Source organism: Propithecus coquereli, unplaced genomic scaffold (assembly GCF_000956105.1).
Source record: "Propithecus coquereli isolate 6110/MARCELLA unplaced genomic scaffold, Pcoq_1.0 Scaffold92, whole genome shotgun sequence".
Lineage (NCBI taxonomy): Eukaryota > Metazoa > Chordata > Mammalia > Primates > Indriidae > Propithecus > Propithecus coquereli.
In genome coordinates, this window is record NW_012155507.1 from 6336651 (window position 1) to 6359401 (window position 22751).

Genomic DNA, 22751 nt, shown 5'->3' on the forward strand with positions numbered 1-22751 from the left:
ATTGACTTGCTTTATTGTGATTTTCATTTTATTGTGCTAGTTTGGAACTGAACCTGCAGCATCTCTAAGGTATGCCTGTAGTTTGAATGGTCTATGCCCAGTAGGCTCTGTACAATCAGTTAAAATAGGACACATAATACAGCTTCATCAGGGGAACAAAGGGCCAGCTTGGCTGACGTGACTGATCAAATCAAGCAAAGCAGTCAAAGTGGTTTGTCAATCTATGCCCAAGTTTCATCGAACACTGGGTAAGTTTCTTCCCTCTCCAATTTTGATTCATTTTGAATTATTTCCTTGAATATTTTGACTGAATCAACCAATCAATATCACAGTTTTATAAGGATACAAACTTCGAATTAGCTGCACTTTTCAGCTTCCATTTAACAAGGGACCTTAGACGGAGGTAGCACATGCATAAGGGGTCTATGAATCCCTAAGATGGTCATGGGAAATTATTACATGATAGAACCAAATAGTATAAAAGGCATGATCTGATTCCTTCAGCTGTCATACTGGAAAAAGACCTGCTACATGGAATCTACCCAGGAAGATAGTATTACACAGTCAGGTTGGTTTGTTGGTCATAACTGACTGCCAATATAAAACCAAATATTCAAAGCAACGTATCAGAAAAAGTAATAAAAGAAAAAAATGGTTACAACTTCCTACCTGATCTCAAAAGATTTTATTCATAAGAAGAGAATCCCATATCCTGAAGAAACATTAATTCAATTCATGTTCTACTCCTTTGAGGATTACAGTATAAATTCTTTCCCCATTGCCTGGCTCCTGCCCTGAATAAATTTCAAAGATTTTTTTCATCGAAGAAAAGCAAATTAAGATTTTTGCTTCTCTGTCCGAAGCTAACCATGCCACTGCAGTCCAGAATGGTGTCAGAATACAAGTTGAATATTGTAGGTAGGCTGCAAAAACAAAAGAAAATCACCAACTTTTTTTTAAGGATTTGGGGTAGGGTTAAAAGAGGTTATTTGGAGCATAACATAAAGAAAAACAATTCAGAGGTGGAGTATGCAAATTCAGTCTTGCAGTTTTCTACTTTGAGAATTTCTATGGCTAACATTTAAACCTAGGCTGGCATATCTGTCACCCTGCATTCTATCTACCTGTATCTGGAAATTGGTATAGTATACTATGGTGAACTACTTTTCATACTGTGGATCCTAGCCCCTTGGTGAGTTGTGAAATAAATGTAATACAAAAGGACCCATTTCTTTTTTTGTTTTCGTCTTTTTCCTTTTTTTAAGTGAAACAGAATAGAGTAGAAAATATCATAGTGCAGTGCCCATAGTAATGATAAAATTTTTGATAGTATTCATAAAATTTTTATGTCAGTCATGTGGCCATATTTTATATGTGTATGTATTAATATATCTTATATATCTATTAATATCTTATATATCTATTAATATCTATCATCTATATCTATGTAGAGTGTGTGTGTTACATGTGTGTGTGTGTTTGTACTGGGTTATGATATCAAATATATTTCTTACTGAGGGCTGTGGTCAAAAAAGCTTGAAAGACATTGCTGTAATGGAAAGAGCATGAACTTTATAGTCACACAGATCTGAACATTCACCAACAATAAAAAAATTCTTACTTATAATAACAACAGCAGAATGCCACTTATATCTTAATCCAAACTTGACTCAGAACTATCTTAAGCCAAATAAAATGAAGAAATGTACTGCAAAAATCATATGAATTATTAATCAAGTATTCAGTGTCTTAGTCCATTTGGGCTGCTATAACAAAAATACCATAAACTGGGTGGCTTAGAAATAACAGAAATTTATTTCTCACAGTTCTTTCTGGTGGCTGGGAAATCCAAGATCAAAATGCTGGCAGATTAAGTGACTGGTGAGAGCGCTCTTCCTAGATTGAGATCTTTGCTGTAACCTCATGTGGCAGAAGGGGCAAAGGATCTCTCTGGGATATTTTTTATAAGGGCATTAATCTCATTTATGAGGGTCCCCACCCTCATGATCTAATCATTTCCCAAAGGCTCCATATCCTAATACCATCACCTTGGGGGTTAGGATTTCAATATGGATTTTGGGGGGACACAAACATTCAGATCACAGCAGTCAGGCATTTTTTTAAAAAAATTTAATTCACAATTCTGTTTGCTGTCTATAAGGTGGATTCTCAAGGGTTCAAGACGGCACTTTTTGCTCTAGCTTGTCCCTCAAATGTGCACTTGCAGTTTAAAAGGACATGCCTGACTTAGCACAGAGTCTATCTTGCTACTGAGAATCAACCCTAAGCACTAGTGATGGGGATCATAAGGGCGAAACTGTGGTTTGTGCAGAGCCCAGTAATTCAGAAGGTGGCTGACTTAGGGGAAAATTGCTGAGAATATTACTGGAAGTTTAAGAATAAACTGATCTTTAAATATTAAGATGCTGATGCCATATAAGACAGAACTCATCAGTGTTCTCTTCTAGCTAAGTTTACCTTCTCAGCTTACTGATATCTATTCTGTTCAAACTTTCAGTTAAAAAAACCCTCATATTTATTCTACCTTCCCCTTCTTTTTCCTTCACATCTGATCACAGGCAAGAGAGTGAACTTTGGAATCAAAGAGAACTGGGTTCAAATTCTGCCTTTGATTCTTACTAGTTCATTTTTCCCAACAATAAAGTAGCATGTAGTTAGTATCAGAGATGTTGGTCAAAAGGTACAAGCTTTCAGTTACAAGATGAACCAGTTCTGGGGATATAAAATAAAATTTAAAAATGTTTCCTATCTCCTTTTTCATCTTTTTTCATAATGTCTTTTAAATTTGTTCCTTTCTCTTCACTGTTACTGCTACCGTTTATCACCTCATACTCAAAATACTGAAATAAGTTCCTAGATCAATGGGATTTTAATCTTTTTACTGTCCCCACATATCTGAGGAATATGACATGCTTATATCAGCTTGTCAGTAATGTGGTTCCCCACTTCAATGATTATCATCTGGATGTATATGGGGGAAAGGAATTTATTGAATCTAAAGGAGCTATATTTTTAAACAAATAACAAGCCCCCAAAAGATTCTGATTCACTTCTTTGGCAGCTGCTCATATCTCACATTGTGAATCACCATAAACTTATCCTGACTTCAAAATCTTCCATGATTTGGTCCTGTACTACATGTAACAGCAGCTAATAATAACTGACACTCAAAAAGGACTTACATATGAGTCATATGTATTAATACACACACATACACACACATACATATATATATATATATTCTCATTTAATTCCCTAATAACATGCCACATGGTAGGTATTGTTATCTTTATCCCACTGACAAGAAAATAGGCTCAGAAGAATTAGATAACTTGACAAAGCTCACATAGTAAGTGGCAAAGTAGAATTCCCAAACTCAGGTCATTCTGGCCAGAAAACCCATGATCCTGAGTCCTAATAGCTGCTGGTATACTCTTTTCCCCAAGACTTGCCTCCTTCTTTGGTCTTTAGCTTCTGGGCCTCCTGACCTGATTCATGCCTTCAGTTAACACATTTGCTTCTCAGATTACATTGGTTGATTTGAGGCCCTGGTCTGACATGGCTCCAGTTTCGGTTCAGGTACCTGTATCATGCCATTGCCCCATAAGGCCTGCATCAGACTGTTCCTTCAGACTAGGGATGCCTTTGCTTTTCTCCCCTCCCATCACTTCAAGTCCTGCATCCTTCAAGGCCTACCTGAGATTCGTAGTCTTTTTGAAACCACCCAACAATTCAGCTCAGTTTCTCTCCCTTATCTGACTCTCTTAAGCATTTCTTGTTTGTACTGAATAAGTGAATATTTTATAATAAAATGTATTTTCTAATAATGATTTCATGAAAATTCTTTGTCTACTTACTAGATTATAAATTCTTGTTGGTACAGATTTTGTCTTCTGCATTGTTGTATCCCTCATAATACCTGATACCATGTTAGGTGCTCATATATACTTATGGACTGAGTGATTTCAAGTAGGAAAAACTTGATAGAAATAAAATGGAAACAACTATGGCTTGAATACAATGGTCTGAAGTGGTTCTCAAACATGAGAACCTTCATGGGGATCTTAAGGACTTCAGAATGTGCCTGGAGATTATTTACTTGGCTACATTCATTGCATGCCATTTTGACAGACTTTGAGATGAAGGCTTATTGCTGAAGTAGAGCCCAAGGAGGGCTGACTTCACTATACAATGAATATTGCTTTCCAGTTTTCCCATGACCTTCTTAGAAGTTTGTATTGAGATCATCTTGGAGCCCCTCCAATCTCCAAGGTATTTGAGAACCATTAGCACCTCTTCTATTCAATTCTATTCTTTTTCTTACACTCTCAGTGCTCATCACAGTGGGAGACACATAGCAGGCATTCAATAAAAGTTTGCTGAATGGTATTTTAATATTTACATATTTTTCTATGAGAGGCGGCACAGGAGAGTGGCTAAGAGTGTACTCTAGACCCCAACTGCCTGAGTTCAAGTACCGTCTCTAGCACTTATCAATCCTATGACCTTAGGAAAGTCAAGTTACCATTCCGTGTCTCAGTTTCCTCACCTTTAAAATTAGGATGGTAATAATAACTACATTGAAAGGTGGTCCTACTAATAACCTATCTAACACAGGAAAATAAACTATCAAACAGAGAGTAACAGAAATAAACTCACAACACAACTACCCTCTGTTTAATTACAACATGTGTGGCCTAACTTGCTATCGCTGAGTTCTTTCTCAACCTTGAAAAAGTTCTTGAGTGGACAATAGGAGTGCAAACTTCCCTGCTTCCTCAAGAAGAGATAGCACCAGATGCCTCCTGCTATCAAGAAGAAAGAAGAAACTAATTTCTGCTATCAATCTGCTACGTGAGAAACAGAAAAGGCCAACACAGCAGCTTCACAGCTGCTTTTTTTTTTATCAGTCCACTGAAACAGAGCAAAAAAAGGTATTTCTACCCTTTAAAAACACCAAACACCTTTCCTCACCACTCAACATCGACATTTCTTTCTTCCCTTTGTGTGTTGTGGCCCCTTCCTTCCTTCCTTCCTTGGAAAATAAATACCTTTTTGCTTTTGTAGATCCTAGTCATGTCTAAGAATTCTTTCTCACCCCGCGTATGGACTTCACACCCTAACATACATCTCAAGATTTTTGTTTATATTAGCTACAATAAATCCACATAATAAATTAATATAATAAATCCAGTGCCTGGAACATAGCAAGTGTTTGTTGTTGTTAGCTTTTCCATTTTCTATGCAGTCAATATCTCTCTGTCTTCTTTCACTACTTGTCCATTTCTTTCATACCACATATAATTTATAAAAATGTGACCAGTGTTTATATATAGTATCTTCTAATTGTGTCCCATGTAGCTTGTCTCTCACTGAGATATTTCCTTAGTGTGATGAATCCTTAATATCTATAATTACTATAGAATTAACTGCTGAAATGCACCCTCATGTAGCAGTGAGAATGTGCAGCTGAAAGTTGAGCCATTAGGAAAACAGTATGGAAAAAATAATGAAGTTGAATTGATTTACATTATTCATGCATCATCCTTAATGTCTTCAAACAGCTCCATTTATTTGGTTTGGTAAACTCAGAGCAAAGTTGATATGTTGCCTGGATATTTTAGTGATTTTCCAACTTTAAACTAACTGTTCTCTAAATCTTCCTCTGTAGCTGCCAGTTGAAGCCAGTCTAATACATTCACTGATGAATATTAGTTTAAATCATTGTCCTGACTGAAGGACCCTTAGAGAGTCCTGTATTAAAAAAAAAGAAATTTGTTTTTTTTTTTGGAGTGAAGCATTCGAGTGATAGATACTATATATGTACTAACTATCCAACCTCCTAATTTTGAAGTGCTAATATGATACTTTTCCCTTTACTTCTTCTTGTGATGTCCTAAATAGAAATCTGAGTGATCCTGTGAGCTAGAAGGCAAAGAAGTGAGCTTTAACCACTATTCATACCTCTTCAGTTGCTCTGACAAACCCTATTGTGGCAATGCCAATGGCAGATGATGCTATAGACTGTAACTTCTGGCTTCTTGAAGAATGAATAAAGGTATTTAGCCCTATAGTTATATTTCACATTTGAGCATTAAAATTCCTGTTAAAATGGGATTGGAGATAAAAATATCTAATGCAAGTAAATATGGTATAGCATAACATAACTGTTAAGCCTATGTGCTTTGGAGCCAGTCTGCATGTAGAAATCCTGGCTCTGCCATTATCTGTGTGGTCTTTGGGAAGCTACTTAACCTCTCAGTGCTTTAGTTTCTACATCTGTAAATAAGTTAACAGTGTAAAGCATTTGCAAGGGTACCTGGCACATAATAAGTGTGTAGTAATTGGAGCTGTTCTTACTCATGAATGATATATATGGATCTCTGTTGATGAGAGAGAGTTATATCGAGAGAACTTTCTAAGGAAGCTTCTGGCAATCTCTTAGTTCTCAGCTCATGCTGAATTAGAATTTACCTGTAGGCATAAACTGGTTGCACTGCACCTATGCAATTGGAGAATTCAATTTCTCAATAGAATGTGGTAGTTAAGATGAACCTGCAGAGGATTTTTTTCTATGGATATTTTTTTCTGCCTGCCCTCACTAGGGGACAGTTGCCATAGAGTGACTTTGGAAAAATATACTCTGAAAATCTCACTGTAACTGTAAACATGAACAATAGTGCAGTATAGTGAAAAGGGCATGGATTTGACTTCCATTTCTAGCAATAGCATACACCAGATAATGTGGAAAGTCTAACCCCACTCCCAGCTACAAAACACCAGACATTCTGGATAAAATTAACTTATTCATTCACCAAATATTGAATACCTTTACCATGTTCCAGAGAGCTCATTGTAGGTGTCGTGGAAGTGAATCAAATAGACACAAATGTCTGAACCTGTGGAGTCTACATTCTGGTGAACAGAACCAACAGTTTTTAAGGCATAGTTGAGTTTTCAAGACAGAAAAGATATTTCCAGGAACCAAAACAAAGAGGAAACTGTAAACCAGGAAACTATGGTTTCCCTGAATATGTTGGAAGTTTGCATATTTGTAACCAAGGCTTGGGTTTTAATATCCATGCATGGTATGGGAATTGAGACTCCATGTAAGACCTCCATGTAAAACTGGGTCTCTCAAAATGCTCTATGTGCAATGAAAGAATGTCCTAGAAAACCTCTTCTCCTTGGCAGAAGATGGCAAGGGCATTCATTCTTCTCAGCCTGTCTTCTTGGCAGAGAAAATGTGTCCTTCCTGAGGATTTGTAATCATGGGCCTGCCCTCATGTGGTTTTGGAGTTTGAATTTAAACTCCATGCATAGTTCTGAAATGTGCAAGTAAAAAACTATACCATAAACATATTGGCATTTGCTGTCAGGTGTTCCATCTGAAAAATTCTGCCATCGTGTCCAAATTCCAGCCAGTAGGAATAGGGCAGGGAGAGATAGTTGTCAAACCCTCTGTGATAGCTGGAACTGCAGTAGACATTTTAAATCATGAAGTAGAAGTCTGAGTTGAAAATTATACAGCACCAAGATAGATCTGGTATCTGGGTTCTTGGCGATCATGGAGCCACCAGACTGGCCCTTTATTTCCTACATTAAAGTAACAGAGAAATATAATTCTGTTTATGCTAGTTTTTGTCACTTGCAGCCGAACTGAATATTAATTAATACAGATATTGGGCATAAAATAAAGCCATTTTTTTCAATGAAATTAACTTTTATTTGAAAGACTACATTTCCCCACGTGTCTTCTAAGGACTCTATACTAAACAATAACCTGCTTAAGCATTGTCCCAATGTCAAAATTTTTAGCAGCAAATTATATAATTACTCTAGGTAATAAATAAGGGTTGTCCTTCACAAGTTAAGGGAATACTTAAACTTCAATAAGTTTAACACAAAAGTCACACTTTAAGTTTTTAAGGTTTTTTTAAATAAACAGCAACTTAGAGTTTGCCTCTATAAGACTCTCACTGAAAGAACTGCTAACGGATATACATCAGGCAGAAGAAAATTGAACTGAGAAGGAAGCCATGAGGCACAAAACAGATTTTTCAGCAAACAAATTGGTATACATGCGAGTAAATCTAAAGGAGCATTGATGACATAGTTTGAAAGAGTATCAATTTTAGAGTTATAAAATAGGGATCAAATCCAGGCTCTTCCATTTACCTTCTGTGGGACCAGAGGCAAATTACTTAACCTCTTTGAGCCCTAGTTTCCTCATTTGTAAATTGGGAGAATTACAACAATAGCTATATAATGTAATTACTTAAATATTAGAAATAATTTATGTAGGACTCCTGACATGGGCCTCAATACATGTTCTTAAAACATGACACATAATAATATGAACAATTCTAGAGATGCAACAAAATGTTTGCTAGCAATCATAAATGACCTTGGAGATGGCTGGTACTTTGTCACTTGCCGTCTCCCAGAATATCTTACAGGGTAACATTTAGTATATTGAGTCTTGAACTTTGGCTTAAGACCTAGCTTTCAGCCTGTTTTCTTATACATCTGGTATCATCAGCACATTGCAAATTTTCTGCCTTCAGGATAATATACACGAGAAGACAAATCATAATCAGAGTACCAGTGTATTAAATCATGAGAAACAAATTTTGTAGGAACTGGAACATATAAAGTCTTTTTGAACAACACATTCTCTCCTTCTAGGGAGAGGAATACGGGAAATCAAGTCAAAATTGTATGACCTTAAGTCACTTATTCATGGAGCTTGATGAGCTTTGAATCACATAAAGGTAAGTTAGATGAAATGAAAATTTAATGATATAAAACTAAGATAGACTGATACATCTCAAATAAAGGGAGATTTGTCAATGGGAGTAACGCACTTGATGTCCACTGTCTCAAACTTCCTGTATTCATTATCACAATAGAGATGAATGGTGTTGCTAATGGAATCACAATGCAAAATCCTTTAGCTAAGGTGTTTTTCCCCTAGGCAATGCTTGGATGGGCATTGCCGAAGGTCAATATTTATTCATTGACTATCATTTTTCTTATGCCTATCAGCTCAATTTCCCTTTTGGGAAGAAACATTCTTCCTTTAGATTTATTAATACAGTTAATCAGGTTAAAGTCCAATTCTACTGGCCTATAAAATTTCAGTTTCTTGAAAATGTGCTTATTCTTATTTATTATGTGTTGATTTCTTAGTAATTCTGAAAGTGATCTTGCCTTCCTTCTCAAGTTCCTGTGTATGTATTGGGGGGACTGGAGTACCTCATTGCAGGCTCCTATATGAAGCTGATCCCCCACTGACTATTCAATTTAAAATGTATTTTGGCGTAGTCTCATCACTATGGAAAATACATGTGGCATATGCTTTTATTGTTCTTCCAATTGTGGGAATAAATTTGCACTGAGCCATCCGTACATTTGTTGCCAAATTTCTAGTGGCTCAACTGTGAGATGTGCGTGGTACTTCAGCAGCCCATATAAGAAGGAAAAGAGAAGAAGCTTGGGATGGGCAATGCCAAAGCCTAAAATGACTGATCCACCTGTAGTACTGAACTCTGTGGGAGGGGACCCGAAGTCCAAAGTTATCTGGTTTGGTGAAATTTGGCTCCATCAGTGGTCATAATTAATGTTCAAGGATGATCTCATGGGTTGTGGTTGGAAGTAGTATAGGAGTTAGTGATACCTTGAGTCATACAGAACACAAGACCATAGTTTAAAAAATAATTCGGGTTTGAAGCACGTTTCCAGACTGTAGCTCAAAGTACAGAGACAAAATTCAGCACCTGAGTCAAAGACGCTGTCAATTGTTCAATAGGGAATCAGGATCCCAGTCAAATGAGACTGAGGTTCACACAGAGTCTGTAAAGTATTATTTAGCATCCACCTACCCATCCCCAGAAGCAAATAATGGACTAGATGATTTGAAGGTAACTATTTAAACTTATATGCCATGATCTTCCTAAGATTTTAAAGGATATGGTAAGAAATGAAGTTCTGAGAGGTCCAACTTTATTGACCTACTTCTGATCAGATGAACTCCCCAATATAAATGGAGTTATGGGGAAAACACTATTACTTTCTGAGAGTATTTTTAAGAAGGTTTTTTGAGATTCATGTAATTTACAATGGAAGTCAAAATGCATAGATGCATTTTAGATGACAATAAAAACTATATATAAGGAAAATGATGAAAATAAAAACTGTATATATAATCTGGTGACTTCTCTCACTATAGATGTTTGGCTTCTATGATGAGAGGAAGCACGGGTTTGGGTGACTAAAAAAAGGTTACATCATGTGTCTGGAATTGATTTGGGGAGCTGTTATACCCATTCCTACAAGAGTATCCAGGAACAGAAGGCTAATAGTGAAAGGACATCCTAAGATTTTTTGTTCTTCAAATATATTTCTTGAATAGAATCTAAACTGATCAAAAGCAGTTTTGAACAAAACCCTTTTCCAGATATTGACTTTTAATACTATTTCTCTTTATTTAAAAATTAAAGGTTCAACTCTATGTCCTGTGTTCATGACTCATGAATCAATATTTCTAATCCACCACTACTTCTTTTAAATCCCCCAAATACCTCTAATGTTCACAGCACATCTCCACTTGGACGTCATATGGGGATCTCAAGTTTGACAGATATAAAAATGAACTATCTTCCCTTTTTCACTTGCTGTATTACCCATTTTTGTATATTATATCAATGATTCACAGGCTCAAACCATAAAAGTTTAATAGTTTTCCCTTAAGTGACATAGCTGACAAATGGAAGATCTAGAGCTAGAGTCCAGATCTTCTGATTTCAAATCCTGTATGTTGTAGCGGATTGGACCAGGTGTCCCATACTCAAACCCCTGAGTCTGACACTTCACACTTCAGTCCTAACCTACCTTTCCAACCTCACCACTCCTCATGTTCTCTTTGTCTAGTCACCCTGTGCTCCTTTTAGTTTAACAAGCATGCCCGACATTTTTCCATTTCCATACCTTTTTGCACACTGTTCAGTTCACTTGGCATGAGTTCCTTCATGCCCACATGCAATCTTGTCTGACCTTCGTAGACCAGTGCAAAGGTAATCTTCTCTATTAGCCTTTCTCTGATTCGTCTCAGTTGGAAGTGCCCTCTCCTTCTAATAAATGAGCATAGCAGCTTATCTATATGCCACTCATGGTGCTTATTACTTTTTACCTTGTAGTGTTAATTCATCAACTTTTATTGAGTATCCATCATGTGTCATTTTTATTTGAAATGTAGGAATTCTCCAGTGAATAAGCTGACCAGTGTCACTGGCCTTATAGGTCTCATTGTCTAGTCAGGGAAAAAAGACAAGTTAAAAAGCAATGGCCATAGAGACTAGAGTCCCAGAGTCATAGAAAGAAGAGCAGGTGCTATGGGACCTCAGAGAAGGGTGTCTTACTCAGACTTGGAATGTTGGGCACAATCGGGAAAGGCCTCTTGGAGGAGATGACACTATAACTTCTATAGGGCACAGTGCTTGATCAGTGTTCCCTTCTAGGACCCATCCAGCCCTTTGCCATGTACCAAACAGGTTCCCTGTGACATTGTTGTATTTCCTTTTGAGGACTACTCCCTTAATTAAATGTAGTCAGTTATACTTTATTCTTTTCCTGATATTGGAAGTATGGTTATAATTAACACTTGACAACAGTTGTCTAATGATAGATTAGAAATCTGAGTTAAGGTCTTTCCTATCTGGATTTTCTCCTTTCACTTGTGTCCCAATCTTAAATAGCAATGCAGATGACCATATGCTTATTACAAAAAAATCATATAATAGATAAGCCTTGTAGAGCAGCTTGTTTTCCCCTCATAGTACTTATCATGGTTTGTGATTATGTATGCACATATTTCATACATGTCTGTCTTCCACACAAGATTAAAAGCTCCACGAAGGAAGGGACTATTTCTGTTTTGCTTGCAGTTGTATCCCCAGGGTCTAGGACAGTGCATAGCACTTAGGAAACACTGAATACATGTTTGTTGAATGAATGAATGAATTGCCTAAATAGCCAAATTTTAATAGAATTTCTTACTACTTACTATGAAGCATGATTTAATTGATTTATGTTGGAACAAAAAAATGACAAGTGATAGGGCAGTCTTTATATTATAGGTTTTCTCTCCTTTTTTTGTGAAGAAGAAACACTATTTTTCCATAAAAAGATAAGGACATAAAGATATGCATGTATATTTATAGCCTCCTAAGAAATCTCCCTGATTTACTCTTGCCCCTCTAGAGTCTATTCTCAGCACAGCAACCAGAGTGATCCTTTTAAAAATGTGAATTAAATCAATTTAGTTCTTAAAACCCTTGATACACTCAGGGTAAAGCCAAATTCCTTACCATGACCTCCAGAACCCTCCATAGCCTTCCCCTGCCTCCTTCTCTGACTCTCTCTTTTACCTCTTTCCCTCTTGCTCATTCTAGCCCAGCCACACTAGCTTTGTTTCTGTCCATTGAACTTGCCATGTTCTTCTTCTGAGGACCTTGGTGCTTGATTTTCCTTCTGCCTGGAGCAGGTATTTTGTATGATTTTCTCCCTCCTCAAAAAGCCCTCTGCTGACCACCCTATCTAAAGTAAATGCCGTCACCCCAGCCACTTTATCCTGTTTACCTAGGTCCATTTCTTTTTCATAACAATTATCATTATATAAAATAATTTTATTTGTTTACTTTTGAGGAGTCAGTCTCCTCTAGTACAATATAAGCTCCATGAAAGTAAGGTTTGTTGTTTGTTTTGCTCATTGGTATATTTTCAGCACCTAGAAGAGAGTCTAACATAGAGTACATGTTCATGAAATATATATTGAATTAATAACTATTCAATTAATATATAGTTATTTACTTCAGAAGACTATAAACTTTTAGGGGCAAGAACCATGCCTATTTTCCTTCACTGTTTATCCCTGGAGCCTTGAAGGGTGCTTAAGGCATAGTAGATGCTCAATAAGCATGTGTCAAATTGAACATAGTCATACTCATAGATAAATGGATTATATGGGCTCCTGATTTCTTTTTAATATTGGTGAGCTCTTTCTCAAATGAGAGGCTCTTTAGGGAACCCTCCAAAATTGAAATAAGTTTTATTTACAAATTTTTTATTTATAACAAATGTGCAAAATATGATTAATTTTTCCTTCCACCCCACTGTTGTCATCCTCTTCAATTTCTCCTACCTAAAATTAGTCATTTTCCAAGTCAGGCAGATTTTATTTTTGGGTCCACCCACTTCTTTCCATACCCACTGACGCTCTCCTAGTATAGGCCCTCATTGCCTTTTGTCTTGATTGTTATAGAAACCTTATAATACATCTCCCTGCCTCCTGTTTTTCTCACCTCCTAGCCATCCAACATATCAGATTAATCTTCTGAGAGTTTGTATTTGTTCATATTATTTATTTGCTCAAAAACTCTAAATATAACATCTTATGTGTGATATAAAATTGAAACCTGTATACTGAATTAAGTATGTATTAATAATTCTTACTCTAGCATTCAAGGCTCTCATTGGTATTCTACCAATCTAATTTTGCAGCTTTACCCTTTATTATTCACCTCATGAACGCTACTGTCCTTCCAAACATGACTACTTGTATATCTTGGACACATTCATTACTCTAGTCATGCTGTTTTTTTCTGACTCAAATATCCTTTTTTTTATGCTTGTTTGATGAAATCCTTCCAATTCTATGTTAAATATTATCTCCTCCATTGATGACTTTCCTAAGGGAGATATAAGACAAATGCCCAAATAGATGCCTTTTTTTTCTTTTTTCGAGACAGAATTTCGCTTCCTAGCCTGGGGTAGAGTGCAGTGGTGTCATCGTAGCTCTCTGCAACCTCAAACTCCTGGGCTCAAGGGATCCTCCTGCCTCAGCCTTCTGAGTAGCTGGGACTACATATATGTGCCAAGATGCCTGGCTAATTTTTCTATTTTATGTAGAGATGGGGTCTCGCTCTTGTTCAGGCTGGTTTCAAACTCCTGAGCTTAAGCAATCCTCCCGCCTCAGCCTCCCAGAGTGCTAGGATTACAGGCATCAGCCACCGCACCTGGCCCCAAATAAATAACTATTATGCTAAGTAGACTAAGATGAGTTGAGTCTCACACCAAAATAAGCCAGAAACGTATGTGGAACGCAAAGCTCTCTGAGGGCAGGGAATGTGCCTGTCTTGTTCTCCACCACCTACCCAATTTCTAGCACAGTTTCTGACACAGTAGACACTAAATAAGAATATGGTGAATAAATATTGAATGATGTATAGGAGAGGGAGATAATATTCTATTAATATATAATATGTTTTTTGAAGACAGGAATGTCTTTTTAAATTTATGTTTCTGTCCCCTATAGCCCTACATAGTAGATACTAAAGAACTGTTTGCTAAATTTAGTGGAAAATATAGTGCTCTATAAACAGTGTCATTACTTTACTGATTATCTTTGAACTCAGTTTGTACTGGACCAGTGTCATTAACAAGATGTAGGTCTGGGGCAAAATGATGCATTACTATTTTACTGACAGATTCATGGAGGATGGAGTCAAAGAGGCCAAACTGAAGGCTTTGTAGAGTCTAGTAATATCTCCACATAAATAAGATTGACTGGAAAATACTCAAAGGCCAAATAAAGTTCTCAGAAAGATGATCAGTCCAATGAAACATTAGTTTTGTTTTCAACATTAGTTTTTATTGTTTATCACCAGTAAATCATTTCAATCAGTTGTTTGTTAAAGGAGTTAGAACAGCTTCATCTTGTGGCTCTGGACCCCATATCTTGGACCAGCCATTGTGAGACAATGAAGCAATAAAAAGAGTCCCATAGTGGAGGAAGAAAAAATTTACATTTTGTTGAAATTGGTATTATTTGATACCCTTCTTCATGTCTTCTTTTCTCTACAAGTGCACAGGGCTGTTTTACTAACTCTTCTGTGTTGTACTGACTCCACACTGGGCAGCAGATCCTCCATGGTCTTGACCTTTCCCTATATACTCTTTCCAAATCCAAACTGACATGGTTTGGGACTTAAAAATCTAATGTAGGAAAAAAAAAATAAGTCAAGGTGTTAAGTACTTGCTTTTGACTGTAGATATGACACACTTGCATTTTAATGGGTTTCTAAAAGCAAAGCCTTCACTCAATAGAAAACCTTAATCAGACGGATTTCAAGTGCCAAGGCAGGTTAGAAGAAGCCATGAGACTATAGATTGTCCCATCTGACCCTAAGTCCCCTGAGGACCAAATGCAGTTATATTAGCCAAGACTCTCAGGAGAAGAATTGGTATGTTTACCTCATCATTGGATTATTTGGGGATATCTTTAGAGCAAATGGAACTCATCAAAGGCAAGTATTATTACTTGGAGCCAGAGGTGGTAGTTTGAATGCAGTAAAGTAAAAATACCACTTTATCCAGCAGGTGGTAAACATATGGAACCCATTAGCTTAGGAAGTGATGCAGCCTGAAAATAGAAAAAGAAAGGGTCAAGAAAGGCTGAGAGAGATTTTTGGATTCTAGGTCCAAGGGAAAGGTACATATGTGGTGGGCCTAGCACTCAACTTCTTAAGGGGATGCCATGTATGACAACCATCTCATCCTTTTACAGGGTTTCTATTTGGCTGGATGATAGAACCAAGAATAGCATTTCTTTTATTCTCATCTCAGTTCTTTTAGAAACTTGCTCCTTCTCTTTGTTTTCCCTTTACGGTTTCTCTTTTTTTCTCTTTGCTTTTCATACTTCCAAATCCAGAGACATTTCAAATATTTTCTCTTCCCATCAGTCCCAGAATTCTGAATATCTAGCGCTTAACTGTCCAATACAGTAGCTAGTAGGCACACGTGGCTCTTTAAATATAAATTAATTAAAATTAAATTAAAATTTCAGTTCCATAGTTGCACTAGCCATACTTCAACTGCCATTAGCTCCATGTGGCTAGTGGCTAAGCTGCTGGACAGCTCAGAAAAAGTATATTTTCATTATTACAGAAAGTTCCATTGGACAGTACTGAACTAAATAATTTGTCTGAAGCTAGTAAGTGGCAGAGCTAGGTTTAGAACCCGAGTCTAATTTCAAAGCTCATACTTTTAACTGCTCAACTAGACTGTCTGCCATAAATTCCTCATTCTTCCTCTAAAATTCATCTTATCCTAATCCTTCTGATATCCCACAGGAGCAGATGACTTTGCTTACAGAAAGATCCTAGCATCCATCATGTTGGGAGCTCTAGAGATTCAACTTGAATATCCCCTTTCTCCCACCTATTTCTCAGCTATCTCTTCTTACTCACTTCCTCATCTTTCCTTCCCTCTTCTGAAAGATCCATATTGCAAGAAATAACAGTGCATTACTAATTGGTTTCTTAAAGTGAACCATATAAACAAAGTTTTGGTCCAATTGTTTTTCCTCCAGGATCCTCTATGAGCAAAGGTTGAGGAGAAAACCAGGTAAAATAGAAGTCTTCCTGATGACAATCAGTGGCAGTGTTTGAGATGAGAAAATACTGTTATTTTATAAGAATATAAAATCCCATCCTCCCCAAACCCAGCACAACCCTATGATCTACTCAGTACCTTGTCTAAAACTAGGGCAAAAAGGTATGTGTTTGTCTACTTGATCTGCTTTGCCTGTATTCATCTGTATTTTCAGTATATCCTCAAACATCCCATACTACTGCAAAATGGATATTTTACTCACAAATTTATCTCAACAGGTATTTCCTAAACTTGTGTGCTATGGTATGCAATATGTTAAAATGTATTCCATAGGGATAACAAGTCGTTAGTGATCAAATGTGATTGGTAACTACTGGATAAAAAAGCTAAGCAGATTTTCTTAAGGTGAGATTTCTCAAAGTTCTGATATAAATTGAATTAAGCCACTTGCCTACTGAAAATGGTTCAATCCCTACTTGGGCTTACAAGGTCCTACATGAGCTGGCCCCCTGCCTTCCTTTTCAGCATCACGTGGTACCATTCTTCCCCTTATATCACCCTGTTCTAGCCAAGGAAGCTCTCTTGCTGTTCCTTGACAACACTAAACTCTTTCCTGCCTGAGGATATTTCTAGTATTCATTGTTTACTATACTTACTCTTCCCCTTGCTATTCCAATGAAACGGCCTATAGGTGTAAGGTGAAATGTCACCTCCTTGTAGAGCCCTTCCCTAATGATTCTATCTAAAGTGGTTCCAACTCATCCTTTTGCCATGTTCAGTGTCATCTTCTTATTTTATTTAATTCAAAGCATTTATTATGATCGAAGATTATCTCATTTATTTACTCATTGACTTGTATATTTTCTGTCTCCCCAATGAGGTAGGCTGTTAAGTCCATGAGGGCAGGCACCAGATCTGCCTTATTCACCATTCTATCCCCAGAACTTGCAATAGTGCCTGAAACAGAGTGGGTGCTCAATAAACATTTGCTTAAATTGAAGTTTTAAATAATAATTGAAATTGTAGATTTCTGGCCAGGCCTGGCATATTTTCCTCCAGTATTCCATGAAATAAGTTTTCCAGCCCTTGAGTATCTTCTTCTTCTCTCTCTGGAAGACCGATGATCCTAAGGTTCTGTTTCTTTACATAATCCCACACATCTTGAAGGCTTTGGTCTTGTCTCTTGTGTCTGAGTTCTTTTTCTTCGTCTGATTTGTCAGCGCAAAGACATTGTCTTCAAGCTCTGAGATTCTTTCCTCTGCATGATCCATTCTGTTCTTGAGGCTTTCCATTGTATTTTGAAGTTCCCTGAATTCCTCCTTCATTGACAAAATTTCTGTTTGGTTTTTCCTTAGTATTTCAATTTCTTTGGAAAATTTTTCATTCATTTCCTGGATTGTTCTCGTGGTATCTTTATGTTGGGATTCTATTTTCTCTTCTATTCCGTTCAGTTTCCTTACAATCCATAATCGGAATTCTTCCTCTGTCAGCTTAATTGTATCCTGTACATTGGTGTCTGTTGGTAGAGATCGAATATTTTCTTTTGCAGGTGGCTTTTCTTTCTGATCTTTCATGGTTCCTGTATTCTTTCGTTGATTCTTTCTCATCAGGCTACTTTGTCAAGGACTGGATGTGCTATGACTGGTTTATGAATTTAATTTTGGGGCTCCAAAGGGCAGGTCTTTGGCAGAGCTGAAGAGGTGTTCCCTGGTTTTGTGCTGTCTTGGTGGGGTTTTGGCCTTTTGGGTTATCACTGGCCTGTTGTCTGCTCCTTCCGCTTACAGAGATTAGTGGGTTTCTTTTCCTTGCTTAGCTTTCCAGTAGTTGGACAATTGAAATGACTGAAATGTTTGAAATTTATTGAAATTATAAATGTTTACTCATGTAAAAAATACTACGTAAAAATTTCTCAAAACTTGTTTGAATATACAATCTCCTCTCCCTATGTATATGTACGTATGGCACGTAAGTTGAAAAATGACCTAATTTTTTTTTAGGATTTATTTTTTCAACTTTTAGGGTTGAGAATTCCCATAAAATTGATAGAGGTTTGAACAATTTTGACTAAAAATCTGCTGCAGTTCATATCCAAGAATCAAAGGCAGAAATTTATTTATTTTCTTTCCACTCTCTCACCTCCTCACCCAATCCAATGCTCACATAAAGTTTCATCATGGAAAGTTAGCAGAAAGACAAAAAGGAAAACAATAAGAGGAAATAGCAATAAATACCTTTTTCTGGGGGCAATTAGTAACAGACCCTATTAGGAATAAAGAGATAAAAATAGAAGGGTCACTCTACTTTCTCAAAATGTCAGTGAAATGAAATAGCAATGCAGAGCACTCCTACCTGCAGGCACATAGGAGGAGACAGCAGCTAGCAGGAATAACCAGCACACCAACAGTTTGAATTTCATCTTGTGAACAGAAGGTGGCTAGACAGATGCGTGGTCCAATGTGATAATTACAAGTGTCTGCTTGGAATATAAACTTTCTTGTCTTCTGCTTCATTTTCTTTCTCAGTGAATGAGTTTAAAGAGCCATTTTTGAGATTTTAGTTAGGCTTCCTGCCTTTCTGCCAAGGACACTCATTAAATATTTAGTGGAATTCTGGAAGTTGACTTTTAATTATGATATGCAAGCAGTCTGCTTAGTCATAGGTCAGAAAACACCATATTAAGCCAATTAGAGGGGTCTCTGGCTGAATGCAATTACAAAAGTACTGATAGTTTTATTTTTTAAAAAGGAAGGGGTCAGATTCTAGAACTGATAGGCCAGTGATCTTGACATCAATCCTTAGTGGAATTCTCTAGAGGATTCATAAAGAAATGAGTTACAAGTACTAAAAAAAGGCAATGGTGGTCACTAGGGCCTAGTGTGGCTTTACCAAAGGTTAAGCTATGACAAATTAATTCCATTTCATTTGTTCAAATCATATCATAGTGATTGTTTGTGAGATATAACACTAGACTTGTGGGTTTAAAATCACAGCTTTAAGTGCCCGTCAATCCATGAGTGGATTATCAAAATTTGGTATATGTTCACAATGGAATATTACTCAATCATAAGAAATGACAGTGATCTAGTACCTTCCTGGATTAAACTTAAGCCCATTATCCAAAGTGGAGCACCACAAGAGCAGCAGAACGGGACCCATTTGTACTCACCATCAAATTGGTATTAACTAATCAACACATAAATGCACATATCAGAACAACATCTATTGGATGCTGGGGAAGGGGGAGGGTGGTGGGTAGAGGGGGGAAGAGGGAGGAGGGGAGGGGTATTTGTATACACAAGGAGGGCAATGCGCACTACCCGAAGGATGGACATATTTGAAACACGGACTTAGGTGGGGGGGGGGGGAACCAAGGGCAACACACGTAACCTAAACATATGTACACCCATAATTTGCTGAAAAAAAAAAAATCACAGCTTTACTACTTATTAGTTGTAAGGCTATCTCAGGCAATTGACCTCATCTCTTAATGTCTCGATTTTCTGATCTATAGAATCAAAATAGAAGTAGTACCTATTTCATAGGAATCTTGTGAGGATAAGATGTGTTTATGCATACAAAATCCTTAGAATAGTATCTAAGGACTTTAGAATGGTATCTAATAATTTCTCAATAAACATTAGCTATTACCATTTGAGTGCGTGGAATGTGAGCTGGATGGTGATAGTGTTAGGCAGTTCCATAACTAGTTGGATAACTCCAATTGGAGGATACTAATTAATGAATTTATGTCAACCAGAAGGGAAGTTTCTAATGGTATTCTGTTCATCATTTTTATCAATTAATTAGCAGAAAATGTAGACAGCATGCTTATCAGCTCTGCAGATATTAGAAGTTTTTACAGTCTAGAACGATGGGGTAGAAATGATAATAACAGGGTTTTTAATAGGTATAAATTTCAAGTCCTAATGGTTGGGTTTTTACTCAATTGTACGAATGCAGGGTTCAAAAGATCTGGTCTAATAAGAGTTTTTATGTGTAAGTCCTAGAGGGTTAAATAACTTTATTGAACATTTTATTATATATCATCTCATATGACTTTTATATTTATACCAACTCTATGAGGTAGTTACAGCAGGTGTTTTGCCCCAATTTAACAGAAAATAGTAATAACTAACACATTGTGCCTACTATGTGCCAAACACTTTTGCACTTATAAATTACTTACATTTCACCACAAGTTAATTATTCTTATTATAGGGTACATCTTATGGACAATAAGCCTGAGGCATGGGAGAGTGAAGTAATATGCCCAAGATCACATATCTAGTAACTATCAGAGCTCAGGTTTGATTCCCATCAGTTTGGGCTCTAGTCCATATTCTTATCTATTATACTATGCTGCCTTTCATGTTAGTGCCTTTCTACAGAGGAGGAAACTGAGTCTCAGATAGATCAAGTGATTTGCTCAAGATCACAAAGCTAAAGAGTGGCAGTCAGCATCTAAATTCTGACTAGACCCAATGCTCTTTGTACCACCCCTGGATATTTCTCTTATTAGATGAAATTTTAACTCTAGAGCCATTCAACTATGAGACCAGATACAGAAGCTGGCGACCTACTTGTGAGACAATCTAGGGAGGGGATGCCTACATACAGTGTGCAAGGAACTTAGATTATCTTTAAGGTTTATTCCAACTCTGAAGATTTAATGAGTCTATGAACATAATATCTCAGATATTATAGATTTCAGGCTTCTCAGACTTACTGAATGTATTTCTAGGATAAGAAAAATATGCAAATTTTGAGAACCACTCATTTAGAGTTGACCAGGGCCAGATTAGCAAGAATCTTATAAACCCCTTTCTATTCCCTTTAGTCTTTGCCATTTGCTGATTAAAATGAAATCTCTTTTTCTAGAGAGAAGATCTCATGTTCCTTTTGTGAACTTGGCTGCAGTGGTTTGGAGCTGCATCCTAGCTCTAAACCCCAACCCAAATTCCTCCCACAAGTTTTCTTTCTTGATGGAGCAGCCTTCTTGGGCACAAGCCTGAGAATCATTGCAGCCTAATCAGCTTGTCATCACTTAGTGCCACATATTCTTGTCTTTGGCAAGCATTCATTCTGAAGGGCATCACATAAAGCTCATCATGCCGTCTTCATTGAACTCATGCTTATAAGAAGAAAATAAGGGGCTATAGAAAACTTATTTTTAAATTGAATTTAAGTAGTTTTGCCACATTTTAAATGTCAGACGGAACTGTTCCACAGTACAAATCTGCCAAGTCTATGCAGGCGGCTGTTTTCAATAGGACTGTTTGTGCCCTATTGTACTAATCTTTTTTTAAACGTACACCTTGCTGGAAAAGGCCAAGAACACCCACACAGACAGTGGGCACTGTTACTTTTTTCTTGCTCCAAGTAGATGAATAGGCTCTTATTCCATTTGGTGTGTTGCACTGTTAAACATTTCCCAATCTTTTTCTTCCCTTGATGGACATTGAGCCTTCCTGGGACACAGCAGGCAACAGTCCCTGTGCTCTCCCACATGGCCATCCACTCCTCCAGCCATCTGCCCATTTATCTGCTTTGCCTTGATCAGCTTCCCCTTTTTCCCATAGAGATTGGATCCTCGATTTAAGAATGATCAGGAATTACATGCCGTGGATGAGTGTGAGAATGTTCTGGTAAACTAGAACTTCCTTGGTTTTTTCAACAATGAATGTTGAGAATCTTCCTAATATGTACACTTTTTCGCTTTTGCAAGGTGAAATCTGGTTGCCACCAGTGAAATGACCTTCAGAAATTTGTAAAGTCCTTAGGACAGTATCTATCTCTTAGTAAGACAGTATACTTATTGGTTTAGAACTCAAAATCCATAGTCAAATGACCTGGGTTTGAATCTTGGCTCCTCCACTTACTATGTAACCCTGGAAAGTTTACAAAATCTCTCTGAGACTCAGTTTCCTCATCCGTGAAATTGAGCTAATAATAACTACCTCATGGTGTTGTTGTGATGATGAAATGACATGATATACGTCAAGTGCCTGGCAGAGTGTCTTCCATATAGTAAACAGTCATTATATATTATTTTTAGTAACAGTAAGTGTTCAATAAAATGATGGCTACAAGCAACATTATTTATTATATAATTTTATTATCCTTTAAGCCCTGTGTCATCATCCTGCCAATCAGTGATTACTGATTCTGCATCTATAATCCCAATCAATAAATATTTTGAGGGTTCTCCTTATGTATATAAGATTATCTGGGAGAATACAGAGAAGATTGACATATTCTTAGTCCTAGATGATCTTTCC